Source organism: Mesoplodon mirus, assembly GCF_964341445.2.
Source record: "Mesoplodon mirus genome assembly, contig: HAP1_SCAFFOLD_489, whole genome shotgun sequence".
Lineage (NCBI taxonomy): Eukaryota > Metazoa > Chordata > Mammalia > Artiodactyla > Ziphiidae > Mesoplodon > Mesoplodon mirus.
In genome coordinates, this window is record NW_028295497.1 from 101,829 (window position 1) to 117,708 (window position 15,880).

Sequence of the window (15,880 nt, forward strand, 5' to 3'; positions counted from 1 at the left end):
CACCTCGCCGCTGCTGAGCTCTACACATCCCGCTCCTTCCACACAGTTCGCCGAGTCCGCGGGCCTTACTGAGCCGCGCCGGCCACCGTCCGCGAGGCCTTGGCGCGCCCGTGACGTCACTGACGTGCGCCTCTCCCGCAACCAAGGGTGTGTGGCTCTCGCACGGCGGCTGCGGCTGTTGTCGCTCGCGGCTCGGTTGCTTCTGGCGCTTTGCCGGGACCTGACGGTCCGCGGTCCCAACGAGCCGCTGCCCGTGGTGCGCATCCTGCGGGCTCTACAGCGGCAGCAGGAAGAGCGGCATAGCGGCCAGCGTAGCCCCCCCACGGCCGACGCTGTCGCGTCCTGGGCTGCCGCTGATGTCAGCGTGGCCACCCGAGTTGAACCAGCCGGCTCACCTCACGCTGGGCTCTTGGAACTCGCGCCACTCTCTTCGCGCGGCTGGAGGAATCGGTGCACCCACGCGGACCATTTCTCCATCGAGTGTGCGCAACATGAGGCTCCAGCGCTGCGGAACCTTTCGCCCAAGGGCAGCTGCACTGAAGTGTGTCTGGAGTTCCCCGTTCTGATCGCACTACAAGAGGCTGCTCCCGAAGTTGTTCGGCCCACAACCGTGCAGTCAAGTACCATTCCCCCACTTCTTCGCGGCCGCCACATTCTCTGCGCCGCAAAAACCGGCAGTGGCAAAACTCTCAGCTACATGCTACCTCTCCTTCAACGGCTGTTGGGACAGCCAAGCCTGGACCCCTGTCGTATCCCTGCTCCTCGAGGCCTGGTTTCTTGTGCCTTCTCGAGAATTAGCCGAACTGGTGCGTGCCGCGGCCCAGGCCTTGGGCAGCTCCTTGGACCTCCAGGTGCAGGAGTTAGGGGGAGGCCATGGCATGAGGAGGATCAGGCTGCAACTGTCCAAACAACCTCCAGCAGATATTCTGGTGGCCACTCCGGGGGCTCTGTGGAAGGCCCTGAAAACTCAACTGATCAGCCTGGAGCAGCTCTCCTTCTTGGTGTTGGATGATGCAGACACGCTGTTGGATGAAATCTTCCTGGAACTGGTGGATTACATCTTGGAGGGGAGCCATATAGCAGAAGGCCCAGCTGACTTAAAAGACCCCTTCGATCCCAAAGCTCAGTTAGTGCTGGTGGGGGCCACATTTCCCGAAGGTGGAGGCCAGCTGCTGAGTAAAGTTGCCAGCTTAGACTCTCTAACCCCCGTTACCAGTGACAAGCTCCACTGCATCATGCCTCATGTCAGACAGACATTCATGAGGCCGAAGGGAACAGAGAAGGTGACTGGGTTGGTACAGATCCTTAGGCAGCATGACAGAGCATATAGGACTGGCGCCGCAGGAACTGTTCTGGTGTTCTGTAATTGCTCCAGCACTGTGAACTGGCTGGGGTATATATTCTGGATGACCACAAAATCCAACACTTAAGACTGCAGGGACAAATGCCAGCCTCAATGAGAGCAGGCATCTTCCAGTCCTTCCAGAAGGGCTCCCGAGACATTCTTCTCTGCACAGACATCGCCTCTCGGGGCCTGGACAGCACCCAGGTGGAGCTAGTCATCAATTATGATTTCCCTCCTACCCAGCAAGACTACATCCACAGAGCAGGGAGGGTGGGCCGGGTGGGGAGCGAGGTGCCAGTCACTGTCATCAGCTTTGTGACCCATCCCTGGGACGTGAGCCTGGCTCGGAAGATTGAACTCGCAGCTCGCCAGAGGAGAAGCCTTCCAGGACTGGGGTCCTCAGTGAGAGAGCCTTTGCACCAGCAAACCTTATTGCAGCAGGCTTATATATGATGCCGTAACAGGGACCTTTCCCTCTGTGCTGGACGGGTGAGCACACTTGTCAGTAGGGTGCTCTGGACTGCCTAGTCACCTTCTGAAGACCCGGGCTGCTGTCTGGCTTCAAAAGGTAAGTTGCTGGCCAACACTGGAGGGTGAACTACTGAGCTCGGCTCTCTGTAGTCTTTCACGTGAAGAATAATGTCGATCTTGGCTCTGTATTATGTCATGGTTTCTAACAATAAGCGATGTTTCTATGGGTGCCCCTTAATAACAGTTTCCACTGGGGCAGAATTCAGTAGACCCTGAGAAGATTCACACTCCAAACTACCACACTTAGGACGAAGGCTCTTTCAATGGATGTTTTAGTTTAAATTTTGTTTCCTGCCCCCAAACATCCATTAAGCCTCCAGGAGAAGGAAAGGGGGATGTGACTAGCAATAAAGAGAAATTTTCTTCACAACAATGGCCATGGCAAGCTTAGGCACTTTTGGTGAAATCTCTCTGGGAAGTACTGGCAGAGGAATAAAAGGCAAACTGACACAGAAATATTGCTTGGTGTGCATTTCCAGGCTCTGCCTTCTTTCTCATCTCTTGGTGGCAGGTGGAGGAAGAGAAGAAAAGGTTAAACTTTTTTATAAACCAGCAGAATAAGCTTATAACATCCTCTCACTATCTCTGCATAGGTTCTAGTCTCTGCAGCATTATATAAGCTTTGCCCAAAGTAATGAACTGTTGAAAGTCAAATGTAATACTTCACCAAACAACTTAAAAATGCTTGCGCACTGGAAAGGGTTAAGTTGCAGAGAACACAGATGGACCCAGAGCAACCTTTGCCGAAAGAGAATATTGTGCTAAATGTACAGTCATAACTCTTTTCCATTTGAAGAAACAGTCAGAAGGATAAAAGAACTTGGTCAAAATCACACAAGTCAGTAGGAAAGAATCTGGTTTGTCCTCAGGGTTGTGTTCTTTAACCACCAGGCTAGCTTTTCTCAAATCTGATTCATGCATAGAATAACTATACACCTCTGCTTGCCTTGAATATTCCCTGTTTATACATATGCCTGCTGCAGTTTTTAATATTGCCCACTTTGACTCCCAAAAGCAACCGAGAATACACAATAATTTGGTCTCTCTATCCATGGACCACTGTGGTGGGACTGCCCAGGAAGCTTATTAAAAGTGCAGCTTCCTGAGCCCTACTCCAGATCTAGATAAGTTTTCTGAGGGTTGGCTCAAGAATCCAGGTACAAGACTTTTTAAGTGGTTTGGTGGAACCCCCCAGGTGATTCTCTCGCTCTCTTAAGTTAATAAACCGTTTATTCTGCCTCCCCCAGATGCCCAGCCAGGTCCTGTTAAGGTAGGAGTCCCCAAACCACATCAGAGGGATGCTCCCAGCCAAGTAATCTCTGGAGCCTTGGAGATTCTGAATGGTCTCATGCTGGCCCACCTGCCGTGACAAACCTCCGCCAGAGCATTCCCCTTCACATTTACCTTCTACCACTCCAAAAGGCAGTCTGCTCCAATGAGGCCTGACTTCGTCTGTCCTAACGGGCACCCACTGATTCAAGCAGTTTAGGGACAGAAGGTGCTGTGGTTCTCAACCAGGGTGGCCCAACCTCTAAAAGGGTAGTCCAAGCAGTCTCTACCTCCTGGGCACATCCCCTCTGCAACAGCCCCAGTAAACGAAGGTCCCATCTTTGCTTTCTCAAGGTCGGCAACAGGGAGTCCCCTCCTAAAGAAAGTTCTCTCTCATTGCCACACTATCAAAAGCTGCCCCAAATGTGGTTCCTTCCTGTGGGCCTGATCAGGCTAAGGGCAGAGTTGTCTCTTTCCTTCTCTGAGTCGGACCAAGTTGTCTTACTAACCCCTCTTCACAGTGTTGACCATGATTTTCACGGGGGCTGCTGCTGAGCCTTTATCTCATCCTTTCATGGTGGAGAGAGAGGATTATAATGATTTTTACTTCTAGGGGAGAGGGGAGTGTAATGATTATGTTGTCATTTTGTATTATGTCTTTTTGTCATGAATTTGTTTTGAATTTCATATTAAAATGGGCCCACCATTCCCACTTTGTGAGGTCATTCAGCACCCTCATTTTGCACCTTTAACATCTCTCTCAGTATCACTTGGAAATGTTTGAAACGGCATGAGCTCGTCCTCACATTCCTATCAGCTGTAAATCCGGAGCCCCGACATGAACGTAACCATTGAGCAGAACCCCTCTCCATTACCTGTGTAACACTGGGTAGGCTCCTTAACATCTTGGTTTTTCTAAGCCCTCAGGTGTAAAAATGTGAGGGTTCTATGAATTTATATTTGGGGCAGGACAAGGTCGAGAAGAGTGTGTCTTTGCTTGTATTCTTCCAAACTGGAATGTCTTCCCTCTCTTCCCCATGGGTCCAGATCTCACTTGTCCTTCAGGCCCACTGCCAAGGAGCCTTCCCTGATTCCCCAGTCCACACAATTCTCTGCCTCTTAGGGTCAGTGCCATACAACCTAGCTGTCTCTTAACGTTAATCTTGCCTCTCAAGCCAATTTCAGAATGTGGGTCTCTCTTGCCCTCCTGGGGCCCCTGGGGCTGTACCAGCCCACCTGCACGCCCCACGTGGGGTGTCTACTAGACTAGGGCATGGGTGGGGAAGCCCAGGTGTGAGGGGCCAGGCAGAGTACCTCTGCCTCCACCCTGCTCTCCTCCACAAAACTGCCCCTCCTCCTGAAGCCTGACCCGCAAGTCACAGGTTCCTTATTATGACCTCACTGGGTAGTGATGACCTCACAGGCCTTCTCACAGTTTCCATGGCAGCATAACTATGGAAATGTGCTGCCCTCAGAAACTTCCCTACCAGTTCTCCACCAGATACCAATCTCTTTGGTTGTCTGAGAGAGAATGTCTGACCGGATCGTCTATATTTACTCAAACCTGTGCTGTTCCCTGGCTGGGCAGTGCAGCAGGTACACCGAGACCGGGCATCTGTAGAAGAGGCATGGTGTACACACAACCTCACCTGGCTGCCACATGTTCCTGTGGGGCTTGCCCACTACGTAAACCTCAGCACTTTCCCAGCTGTAAGTAATACCAGTGACCTGGGACACCTTCAGGGTCCCACAGTGCTCACTGCTGAGGACAAGTGAAAGGTCATCCCTGAACTAGTGTGCAGGAAGCTTCTGATCTTTATAAATGTTGCCTTCCGCTTTGGGCTACAGGATGCTTCCATTCAGACCCTTTCCTGGTTGGCCTCTTAGCAAAAGGCAAGTGCATTTTTGTTGGCAGATGGTAAACGGAGCAGTTTGAGGAAGAGGGCCACTCTTGAACCGCACCTTCAAACCCAGGCACCTCTGTGCTGTCATGTACACATCTATATCGGTCCCCTCAGACACGTCCCATACTGAGCTGCTGAGTACTAGGGGAGAGGGTGGTGCCATATTCATGGGAAGACCGGAAGAACCAAGGTGGGTGATGAAGTGCTAGTGAGACTGGAGGGCTGAGCAGATGGTGTCCCAGCAGGCTGGGTGGATGTGAGCCTACACTTGGTACCCAGAACCCGGTTCTGAGTCTCCTGATCACTCTGCCTCAGTATTTGGCCTTGATCTAATCTAGATAAAAGTATCAGAGGGCTAGAGTTCAGTGTGGTTGTAACAGGCATTATAAATGGGGCCCAAGAGGGGTTGCCAAAGTGGGAGGGGTCCTTAACCAATTTATATTAGATTATCTTTTTCCAAAACTTGAAAGACGTTTCCATTAAAGCCTCAGAAGTGACACACTGCAAGAAATGTTTTCTCTGTTGTGGAAGGGAGAGATGGAGAGGATCATGATTGCAATTTCTTTCGGGTTCTACTGTTTTCCCTGGCAACGGTGAAGAGACTACCTCACTTGATGCAGCCGTAGGCTCTAGGAATTGCTTTTGCAGCCAGTGTCCCTTCTCTAGGGACTCATAGAGGTGATGGGCCAAGTCTGTGTTTTGGATGTCAAGTAGATTAAAGGTCTTCAGCCAGAAACTGGGAGAGACATGAGAGAGGGAAATTCTGGCAGGAGACTGTGTACAGCAGAAGTGACTGATCAGTTCTGATTTTCTTTGCAGCAGCTGTGGCTCCCATTTCTCCTCCTAAATCTGGTCACTACCATGTCCTCAACCGAGGGTGTGGAGAAACGCAGTTGGGCCGGCATCGGAAGACATACTGCCTGGTTGGTGGCTACCGGGCCTACGGGGATGCTCCTTTGGCCATGCCAGCAAAGGCGGAAGCTGAGAAGCCAGTCCCCAGATGTGCTCCCGAGAGAAAGCAAGCTCCAGAAGAGTCGGACGAAGATCTCGGTTGCTCCAGACCCAAAATCCGGCGATTGTAGCATGGTGCCAGGAGGCGGACTCCACAGAATCTTGCTGGCTGAACCATTCTGAAGACAGGGAAATGGTTTAACTGCCTAAGACAGCGAATGCCTCTTCCTGCAGTGACCCCTCCCGCCCCCCCCCCACTGCCCACTACCACAGATTAGAACCTGCGTCGTTCTGTCTGAGCCTTCCTCAGCCAGGAGCCTCCCTGCACACTAAATGGCCATAAGCCAGGAGCCTCAGAAAGTGAGGTTTGAAATGAGAGCCTGCCCTGAACATCCCAGGGCGGAAGCTGGCCTGGAAGAAAACCTGGCATTCCTCTGCTCAATCCTCACGGGCCCCTTTGTGAGCTGAACAAAGTGAAGTCTGCACTCTGCGAGCCGAGGAGGATGCAGGAGCAGAGACAGGGTGCAGAGAAGCCTTAGCAGTCTACCACATGGGCTCCTGCCCTGAGCCATTGTCAGCGGCCACCACCACAAACCAGTGGGGAGCTGGGCTTTTTGAAACTGAAAGCAGCAATCTATCTGTGGCTTCCCAAAGAGCCTCCTGCCTGGGGTCTCAGGAGGCAGGATAGAGAGGCCCAGGAAGCCCTGCTCCCTGAAGCAAGAACAGGATGGAGAGTCAAGCAGCACGCACCCTGTCCCGAGGTTCACATGCTCCTTTATTGCCAGGCCTTTCCGTCCCCAGTGGCGTCCCTTACTGCTCAATAAAATGCTTTTCTGTAACAGATTTCTAGGGTCGCCAGTGCTCAGACTTAGGTCACTACCCCTGTGCTAGGCACTCCTGCCACCTGGGAAAGGTTCCAAAGGTGGAACAGCTCCAGGGGGTGCCAGGGATCAGAGCAAAAACTTGAGAGGCTGGGGATGCAGGAGTTTGGGTACAGTCCCTAAATCATCTCAGTGGTTGAGCTGCTGTGAGAAGGCACATCCCCAGTGTGCGTGTTGAGGGGAGGGGGTCCCTAGAGGAGGCAGCTAGCGGGAGGGCCTGAGGCTGGAAATGGGGAATGGCGTGCGGCCTCTGAGCAAGCACAGGCACTTAGCCCTTGAGGTTTCTGGGAAAGCTAGAGCCACAAGGGCCACGAGATAAGGCAAGTGTAGCAGCAGAACCCAGGTGCCAGGTCTTTCTTCAGAACCTACACTTCTCCACGAGGCCGGGCCTTCCACGCTGAGGTAGGAGGGATCCTGGCCAGAAGGTCAGCCAGCAGCTCTGGGACGAAGGTTGCTGCGGCAGGGCTCTTCTGCCATGGAAGCGACTTCATTTCCTTCCACACAAATAGCCTACTGACTGAGTTCCTGCTCTGTTGAGTAAAAGGGTCGTTGACTCTCCCCAGAAGGTTGTTCAGTTCACATCCCAAAAGTCCCTCTATTCAGGCCCTGGGGAGGTGTAGCAACTCCTGAGGGCGCTCTCCTGAGGCTGGCTGACAGAAGTGGGGGAGGTTCCTGATAGTTCCCAGGTGCTGGTTCAAGTCCCCAGAGAATGGTCATGCAGGTTGGGGAGTCAAGTAGGAGGAGAGAGAAGGTTGGGGGCAGAGGGCCCCTTCCTGAATCCAGAGCTCACATGGTTACCCACCCCCATTTCCAGAAACTATCTCTTCCCCCACACCAGCCCCCATGGCCTAGTACCGGGAAACCGGGAGCCCAGAGCACTTGTGGCCACAGAGACCCTCACAGGCAGCCCTCGGGGTGGGCGGGGCCGGCTGCGGGCAGATGGGGACGAGGTGTGCTCCCGGGAGGCCACGGGCTGCAGGTGGCCCTCTGAGAGAAGCACCCCAGCTTGGACAGGAAGGTTAGAGGCGGGGGAGAGCACCCTAGGGCGCCCCCTCGGAGCAGTGGGTGTGGGAAGAGGGGCGGGGGCGGAGGGAACCCGCGATGGGAGGCGAGTGGGCTCTCAGCAGAGGCCAGCTTAGCCCGCGGGAGCTGCCTCTGAGCAGGGGGCGGGAGGGCAGTGCCGCCCTGTGGCTGCCGGGCTTCCCGGATCGCGGCTCTCCGCACACGGGTCGCAGGGTCCTGTGACTCTGTATCCCCTCCCTCACCCCGCCCCCCTCGCGAGGCCGCGCCGCTGGGTGGCCTGTGTCGACGGGCAGAACCCCATCGCCCGCCCCTCTCAGACCCGCCTCTGCCCGCCTGCCCTGCCCTGCGCAGCTTGCGGCCCGGGGGCCTCGAATGTCCCCGTGCACGCAGCCAGCGGCCTCTGCTGTGCCTGCTGCTCCTGCTGGGTCTGTTGCTGTGACCGGTAACCCTCGTGCAGACCACGCTGGGCACCTCCAGCACCCCAAGTCCGCGGGAGCGCACGCGGGCCCTGATGCGGGACTTCCCGCTTGTGGAAGGGTGGCTGCAGTGTGTGCGGGCTGCTGGGGGCCGGTGGGGGCCTAGCCTGGCCCTGGGCAGGGGAGGAGGTCCGGAGCATGTAGCGCTAGTGGGGAGGCTCCCTCACACCACCCCTGGATGTCCTCTCCATCATCTATGGATGCCCTTCCCCTTCTCTGTCATCCCCTCCCTGGTGGGAAACCCTCAGCCCAGGCCTCAGCTGCTCCTAGTATAGTCTGTGTGACAGTGTGAGGTGGGGGACCCCCAGGCTGGCCCAGGCCAGGCAATGTGTCCTGCCCAATCCCAAGACCTAAGGAGCCCACCCATTTGCCTTGACCTCCCTCCAGCCACAACAACATGCCCCTGGTCCTGAGGCAGTTTTACCACAATGGGCTATAGCATGGTAATCTGCGCAATTTCAGCCATGGCTAGACCAGCTTGGACAGGCTGAAAGATGGTCTCGTGGGTGGCCAGGTACCAAAGGGACACACAAGGTGCCACCATGGCTGCTGGGGAATGTGGGGCAGTTTGGGGGCCACAGAGACCACAGGTTAGTCACATTGGAACGAAGTTACCATAGTGACCTAGAAAGTGCCATGCCATGGATGCTGGGGGCTACAGGGGTCACAGTGAGCCCACCTGACGGGCTTCCAAGTACCACAGAAAAAGCAACGCATTACATGTGACTTCTGGGCACAGTGAGTGCTGTGCCAGCTGAGGAGGCTAAGAGAAGCCCAAGGAGTTCCAAAGCCCAAACTAAGCCCTGGCCTTCCCTCAGTTCTGGTCAGCCTACGTCCCATGCCAGACCCACGAACGGGATGCTGTGCGCCTCATCCTGGAACAAATTGACCTCATCCGCCTCATGTGTGCCTCCTATTCTGAGCTGGAGCTTGTGACCTCAGTTAAAGGTAGACGGGGGACTTCCCTGGTAGTCTAGAGGTTAAGACAACACGCTTCCACTGCAGGGGGCTCGGGTTTGATCCCCGGTGGGGGAACTGAGAGCCCTCATGCTGCGTGGCACGGCCAAAAAAAAAGGTAAACAGACTGGTGGTAGTGGGTGTTAGGGACTTCAGTAAGCTACCCCTGCCTCTGAAAATGATCATCTGACCTACGTGCCCCCAGCTCTCAACAATACCCGGAAGTTGGCTTGCCTCACTGGTGTGGAGGGCGGCCACTCACTGGACAGTAGCCTCTCCATCTTGCGTACCTTCTATGCGCTGGGTGTGCGCTACGTGACACTCACCCACACCTGCTACACACCCTGGTGAGCACCTGAATATATTCAGGAAAAAACGCATTCGCCCTTTTTGGCCAACCAAACAAGCGGGCAATGCAAATCAACACTGCAAAGAAGTCTCACTAGGCATTGGTCAAAAGGGCCATGCTGAAAAAGTGTAAAAACCAGAAATGCAGGGCAAGTCAAGGAGAAAAGGGAGCTTTTTTACGCTGATGGGCGTGATATAAATTGCCAACGGCCACTCTCGAAAATTGTATGGTATTTCCTAAAACATCTAAAAAACAGAGCTACAGAGCACAGGGCACTTCCACTCATGGGCTTATATTTTGAGAAAACCAAAAATCGACAGGACACAGGCACCCCAAATTTTAGGGCTGCTGTGTTCACAAAATCCTCGACTCGGGTACACCTTAAGTATCTCATGAAAGAGAAAAATGGATAAACAAGTTGTAGTACTTATGTACAATGGAATATCACTCAGCCATGAAATCAATGTCCTAAGGCTAGTAGCAGCATAATGAGTGGGTTTAGGTACGATGATTCTAAGAGAAATACGTCACACAGATAAAGAAACTTATCATAAGATATCAGTTATAGACGGAATGTAAAAATCGCTACATGAACTAAATTACAAAACAGAACAGAGTCACACATTTAGAAAACACACTTATGGCTGCTTAAGGGGAAAGGTGAGGTAGGGTGATGCATAAAACAATAGTTTGAAATTAGCACAGATACCGTTCCATCAACCAAATATGTAATAGAAAAGACCTACTCATTGCTCAGTGAACTGGACTCAACACACCTTATTCACCACAGAAGAATATATCCACGTAGTAAGAATCTTAAAAAGTATTTATTGATATTTCTCAGTAAGTGAATATAGTGGGTGTAAAGGGGCACAAACACAGTACTGAAAATCAGCTAAATCCCATTATAAATACAAATTACAAAAAAAAGCAAAGATAGTGAAAGAGAGAGAAATTCTTACAAAATTCATTCAGTGGCTGTGATGCAACCTGGATTGACCACATCTAGACCCACAGCTGGAAGAGACATAAGGCTGGACACTCTTGGGGGCAACCGGATTGGTGAGGTTGTGTGAGCAAATGCAGACCCTTTAAAGTAATACTGCGTGCTACCCATTCCATGGGTCAGAAATCTCCAGGTTCAAGGGAATCTTCCTACAGCTAAAACATGCATGGGAAACCCAGAGGATGGTACACCATATGATCGGGAAACGTTTCTAAAACGCACCTCATTTTTCATCTCGTGGTGCTCGGGTTCGCCATTCCAGCTGCTTTACCAACAAGCTCCCCACTTGGAGAATCAGCACCTTTAACCTCCTGTTTCGTACAGTTTGCAATTTGTCCAGAGGTTGAATGGGTAGAGGGGGAACCAATGAGAGATCAGCTCTAGGTGTTTGGACAGACACATGTCACTCTAATTTCCAATCAGGAAGAAGAATTAACCAAAGGATCTGCCTGCCCCCCGGAACCAGAATAGGGCCTGAAGCAGTCCTGCGGTTTGGAGGCCACCTCCTAAAAAGGCGAGTTGAAAAATGGATCTCAGAGGCACTAAAATTCACAAACCTGCAGGATAATAAATGATAACTTTCGTACCTTATTGAGGTAAGGCAACAAAGAGGATTTGAAAACAAGGCAGAATTGCAGGAAACCGTTTTCAAGAGGTAGATTGGAGTCGCCTTTAAAGCACATGAAAAGCGGCAGAACTTCGACAATGATGCAGTTGGCCAAAAAGAGTGTACTTTTTTTTTCCTGAATATATTCAGGAAAAAACGCGTAGGCCCTTTTTGGCCAACCAAGCAAGTGGGCAATGCAAATCAGCACTACAAAGAAGTCTCACTTCGCATCGTTCAAAAGGGGTTTTACCATGTTTGAAATTCCAATATTTTAGCCTGACACGTTTTTGGATTTTAGAAAAAAAAAATATTTTAAATGAGACAAAAAATCTTTTTTATGACCCAAAAAGACAGCAATAGTTTTATATTTTTATCTATTTCACTTGCACACAAAAGTCTCATGGGGTTATGTAAAGCAGTCCTGTTGGATGCTGTGCATGGTGCAAATATGGATTAAAGCTTTGGAATCTTAAGCTTCACTCACCTGAAACTTTTAAATTAGGATGCAAGCAATCCTTTCCAACATTTGAACAGAGAAAGACACTGTTTTTATTTTATTTGTCAGGTAATTAATCTGTCTTTTGCCCCAAGGAGAGAAACACCTGGCACTTCTATCAATGTGTTGTACAAAAATCTTTGAACACAGAGTGCAAGCAGAGGCTGATACAAGATGTGAAAGAAAAAAAAAAGAGAGAGAGAGACCCCTGTGGCATTTTCTCCTAACTTATTGCAATCTCCCATTTAAAATGTGGGAATAATCAATCTTCTGAGGAAAAAGGCCCAAGGAAGCTTTTTGTTTTTGTGGAATAATGCAATGCCTAAAGATTTGATGAGGCAAGAAGAATTAATGAGAATGACCATGAGAAATCAAGAAAAGTCAGATCCATGGATGAAGTGATGTTTACCTCTGTGAATCAATAAGAAGTAGGAGCAAATGAAAAGAGAGCTGAATACAACATTTTCTGAATAAATGTAACCTTGCAGCTGTCATAGACAAATTAATGCTCACTATGATACAACATATTTAATTCAGAAAGTTAACTTAAATTTAAAGCTTAACAATTAGATTTATTGAAGAAACGAAAACATATTTGTGGTTTAGAATATATAATGTGTTCTGCAACAGATAAGAAGATTACATAAATAAATAGAAATAAGACTAAATAGAGGAAAATAACAAATTAGATGTTATTAACATTAAAAACTGACACTCATCTAAAGAAAGAGGAGAGACAGAAAGAGAGAAGAACTTATATCAAGTATATATTTAAAACTCCTAAATAAGAAGTCTTCAGATGTTAAAAAAAAAAAGTCTTCAATAAGAAGATAATGTAATAGCAAAGATGGGAAAAATATACCAAAAGATATTTCAAGAAAGAGAGTACAGAACGTTAAGTAAACATATCAAAAGATGCTTGGCTTCTTAGTAGTCAATTAAATGCAAAAAAAGTCATACCTGGAATTATCACTCACCAACCAGAAAGTTCAAATGAAAATGACAGGTATTATCAAGTTTGACAAGAATGTGTGTAATCCTTGAATCTCATTCACTGCTGCTGAGGATGAAAAATCATACAAATGTTTTGAAAATATTTAGAAATATCTAAAAAGATAAACAGATGAAAGCTATGAGTCAAAAATTTTACTACTACATGTATATTGAACAATAATTTATACACATACCACCAAAGCTCAAGTTCTAGTATGTATATACCAGTGCAATTCTCAATAGACCCAAACTGAAAATCACTCATATTGTAATACATTTGGGAAAAAATTAATTAATAGTTAAATATTTACACTATGGAATCCTATGCAACAGTGTCAGTGCATGACAACAACAACAGGCAACCATATAGGCATATTCATAAACAACATAAAATAAAAAAGCCCAATCCAAAAGTGATTTTACTGTGCCATTACATTTATATAAAATACAAAATACAGGTAAAGTGATCTTTTTGTTAGATACCAGAACAATATTAAACCTTAAGGGGAGTCACTAGAATTGGACAAGGGGAGCTCTGAGTATCTGGCAATTTTCTGTGTCTGTATCTAGAAGCTATGTATAGAGTGTATGCAGATTCTGAATTTTCTGAAATTTGTCATTTCCTTACAAACCATGCATATTTTTAGTTGTTTTTTATACATAACAAAAAGTAAAAATGATAGACTAGGGAAGGTAATTATATTAGCACTTTAATATCCATGCTTTTCAAGGTGGAAGTGAAAGGTATTAAATACTTGACACTGTGATTACTTCTTAAAAGTAAGGTGAAAATTTCAGATTAATAAATAAGACATACTTCTTCATATATCATCCTCAAAGAGGAGGGGTAGAAAGGAGTATTATTTTTTTTTATTTAATATAGAACAGTTAAGATAGAAAATAATGAAAACAGACTAGGTTTAAAAAAGAGCACACTGGACTTCCCTGGTAGCTCAGTGGGTAAGAATTTGCCTGCCAATGCAGGGGACAGGGGTTCAATCCCTGGTCTGGGAAGATCCCACAGGCTGTAGAGCAACTAAGCCCGTGTGCCATGACTACTTGGCCTGCGTTCTAGAACCTGCAAGCAACAACTACTGAGCCTGCGTGACACAACTACTGAAGTCCATGCACCTAGAGCCCATACTCCACAAGAAGAGAAACCACAGCAAGGAGAAACCCATGCATCACAATGATGAGTAGCCCCTGCTCGACACAACTAGAGAAACCCTGTGCAGCATCGAAGACCCAACACAACCATAAATAAATAAAATTAAGTATTGTGACTTGTGAGATGACTCACTCATGTGGCTGTAAGTAAGAGGCCTCAGCTCCTTGCCACATGAATCTCTCCTTAGGGCTGCTTGAGTGTCCTCATGACATGGCAGCTGGCTTACCACAGGAAGAGTGATCTAGCAGAAACCAAAGCAGAAGCTCCAATATCTTTTATACCTTTGGAAGCTGCACTTTGTCATTTCTGCAATGTCTTATTAGTTAAAACATCAGCCCTTTTCAACTGTGAGGAGGCACACAGGTGCATGATGACTGGGAGATAATTAGGGTATGATTAGGGCCTTCTTGGAGGCTGGCTACCAAGGTGGCTGACTCACCGAACACTGAATTTTGTTTTCTTCACTGATGGAGAGAAAATGGTGAGTGAATCTCATTGGTGTTCTTTGAGATGTACCAAAGCTAGCTCTTGCTCTCACCCCCAGCTGTGTGGCTGAGAGGGTCTTGGTGCTCCAGCCGGGTGTCACGCCTGTGCCTCTGAGTTGGGAGAGCAGAGTTCAGAATATTGGTCTACCAGAGACCTTGGGCACCTTGTAATATCAAAACGGCAAAAGCCTCCCAGAGATATCCGTCTCAATGCTAAGACCCAGCTCCACTCAAAGACCAGTAAGATCCCGTGCTGGACATCCAATGCCAAACAACTAGCAAGACAGGAATGCAGGCCCACCAATTATCAGAGAGGCTGCCTAAAATCATAATAGGTCACAGACACCCCAAAACACAACACCGGATGCGGACCTGCCCAACAGAAAGACAAGATCCAGACAAACCCACCAGAACACAGGCACCAGTCCTCTCCACCAGAAAGCATACACAACCCACTGAACCAACCTTAGCCACTGGGGGCAGACACCAAAAACAACGGGAACTACGAATCTTCAGCCTGCGTAAAGGAGACCCCAAACACCGTCCACAAAGCCAAATGAGAAGACAGAGAAACACAGAGCAGATGAAGGAACAAGGTAAAAACCCACCAGACCAAACAAATGTAGAGGAAATAGGCAGTCTACCTGAAAGAGAATTCAGAGTAATGATACTAAATATGATCCCAAATCTTGGAACTGGAATGGAGAATATACAAGACATGTTTAACAAGGACCTAGAAGAACTAAAGAGCAAACAGACAATGATGAACAACACAGTAAATGGAATTAAAAATTTTCTAGAAGGAAACAATAGCAGAATAACTGAGGCAGAAGAATGGATAAATGACCTGGAAGATAAAATAGTGGAAATAACTACCACAGAGCAGAATAAAGAAAAAAGAATGAAAAGAATTGAGGACAATCTGAGACACCTCTGGGACAATGTTAAACACACCAACATTCGAATATAGGGGTCACAGAAGTAGAAGAGAAAAAGAAAGAGACAGAGAAAATATTTGAAGAGATTATAGTTGAAAACTTCCCTGATATGTGAAAGGAAATCGTTAATCAAGTCCAGGAAGTGCAGAGAGTCCCATACAAGATACACCCAAGGAGAAACATGCCAAAACATATATTAATCAAACTATCAAAAATTAAATGCAAAGAAATAATATTAAAAGCAGCAAGGGAAAAACAACAAAAAACATACAAGGGAATCCCCATAAGGTTAACAGCTGATCTTTCAGCAGAAACTCTGCAAGCCAGAAGGGACAGGCAGTACATATTTAAAGTGAAGAAAGGGGAGAAGCTACAACCAAGATTACTCTACCCAGCAAGGATCTCATTCAGATTCGACAGAGAAATTAAAACCTTTACAGACAAGCAAAATCTAAGAGAATGCAGCACCACCAAACCAGCTTTACAACAAATGCTAAAGGA

General features: G+C 48.4%; 1 pseudogene across 1 annotated transcript; it reads left to right on the forward strand.

The window, feature by feature from the left end:
- The first annotated feature begins 1 nt into the window (after window position 1).
- LOC309797411 (putative ATP-dependent RNA helicase DDX28) lies at window positions 2-6,843 on the forward strand (annotated as a pseudogene). The gene is made up of 2 exons (XR_014296139.1): window positions 2-1,913; window positions 5,869-6,843. The product of XR_014296139.1 is annotated as a putative ATP-dependent RNA helicase DDX28 (transcript).
- Window positions 6,844-15,880: the final 9,037 nt, after the last annotated feature.